This window comes from Etheostoma spectabile, chromosome 14 (assembly GCF_008692095.1).
Source record: "Etheostoma spectabile isolate EspeVRDwgs_2016 chromosome 14, UIUC_Espe_1.0, whole genome shotgun sequence".
Classification (NCBI taxonomy): Eukaryota; Metazoa; Chordata; class Actinopteri; order Perciformes; family Percidae; genus Etheostoma; species Etheostoma spectabile.
In genome coordinates, this window is record NC_045746.1 from 1,294,645 (window position 1) to 1,296,767 (window position 2,123).

The following is a 2,123-nucleotide window of genomic DNA, read 5'->3' on the forward strand; positions in this document are numbered from 1 at the left end:
GTGTGTGTGTGTGTGTGTGTGTGTGTGTGTGTGTGTGTGTGTCTCCATATGCACCAATAGAACCAGTCCTTGCCCCTTTCAGTCTGCCTTTCTATTGGTCCCCTCCCTGCTGTCCCTCTGTCACACAAAGGGTTGGACACACATGCACACACCCACACACACATTACACGCACACGCAGAAATACAGCAAGCACAACTGTAAACAGAGCCATAGGTGTGTGTGTGGGTGTGTGTCTGTCCATATATCTACTAGAAATGGAGGAACGCAAGAAACGTGACTTTCTAGGTAGAGCTCATTATATTGTTTTATGTTTTTATGATATTTTTTTTGTAAAGATTACCTATACAACCATGTCACATTACAAGTCACGTCAGCTTTTGTTTTCACACGTCATTTGTTTTTTTCCTTCTATTTATGAGATAAAATTAATTAAAATCTTTCCCAGGGGGCTCAGAGGGCACTCTATGCTCCCTTGTGGGCTCCATAAGCATGTCCTTCTGTATGCAGCCTTCGTTCTTTATTTTATCTAATGTTGTATGTAGATGAAAAAAATGTGTTAACGCTTGAATAAAAGGAATAAAAGGAATGAACCAAATGTACCAGAAGGCAACTGTCCTCAGAAGGGAAATTCCGCTGAAACAGATTTTTATTTGGCTATTTTGCAGAAGATACACTGCAACAAACAAGCGGTTTTTCTGGTTTAAAATGCGTTATAAGTGTTGGCTTCCAAGCACTGAGGAAAGTGCAGCGTTGCAAAGTTCTTGGATAGCACTGCAGGCTCTGGGTTCACTGGCTGTACACAACAAGACCAGCAACAAACTGGCCAACAATAGGCTGGTTAATCAACACAACCCTGTTTGCATTTGCCTACATCCCTTCATGTATGCAAAGTGGGTATAATTATGACACAAATGATCAGAGATCTACAAAAGACCTCTTTCAAATAACTACAGTGCACAGTTTGTATAAAATGCTGATTCATACTTGTATAAGACTCTATATAATGCAAGCAAAATAGCCATAATGAATTAGATTACATAGGATCAATTTACAGAAATAAGCCAGGAATGGACGCATATTCATACATACTCATTTATATTGAGTGTCTGGGAACAATGTATCAAGAATCAGGTGTAAACATATACTGTAAAAGTGTAAAGTGTTTGAATAAACATCCACTCAACTGACTTACCTTAACATTTCAAAATACAACTGATTATGACATACTGTATATACTATATATTAGCACTATGCACAATTTCATGTATTCTCAACTTCTGCATATGTATTTCCTCTTTTAATTATTTCATGTTTTGTTGCCTACACACGTTCAAACACAAATCAGGCTTAATTATTATCTAAATTAATTACATGCAACTGTTTTGACAAAACTGTTTGTGAACTATGCGAGTAAAGCTCAATAAACTGAAATGGAAAAATTGAAAAAAGCAGTGAGAAGGAGAGAGAGAGAGAGAGAGGAAGAGAGAGAAAAGATGAAGACCATCACCTACAATGAGACACGGAGAGGTTCATGAACTACCTCATTGTTATGCAACTCACTCGCTAACCCTCCGCGCTATCGCCCCAGGTCAAAGTTCAGCTTTCTTTAAAGCTACCCAAATGTTCTTCTGTGTACCTGCTGATCATCCTTGTCCCTGCTGATAAACACAGACCTGTCTCCACTACCATTTATACAACATGCTTACACACACAAACAACCTAGATAGCATAGATAGTAGTGATAGACAACAACGCTCTGTACACAACTTAGATAAGACGGACTGATGTACTGTACAAAGATAAATGAAGATTAAAAGCCCTCCTGTTTGTCAGCATGCACACAGTACTGAGACACCATTGGGAACCTGCTGTCTAGGAAAAACACTGCAGAGTTGAAAGAATTTGCTGACTCTTTGACTCCCCTCTAGCAGGCATAAATAGGTGTAGTCTGGCATTCTGGGATGGGAGGAAAACTTGCTCTGGTTTATTGGCATTTCTTTAAACCAATCCCAATCGTCTTGGCCTGTGCTAAGCACCGGAGAAGAGCTGCGGTGCCGCTGCAAAACAGGCTTGGAAGGAACTTGTTTTGGTGGAACATGTGTACGTTTAAAAGTTGTTTTAG

General features: G+C 39.5%; 1 protein-coding gene across 3 annotated transcripts in view; it reads right to left on the bottom strand.

The window, feature by feature from the left end:
• atxn1a (ataxin 1a) overlaps positions 1–2,123 on the bottom strand; it is an 81,092-nt gene that overhangs the window by 55,460 nt on the left and 23,509 nt on the right. The gene's annotated exons all lie outside the window — the stretch shown is intronic.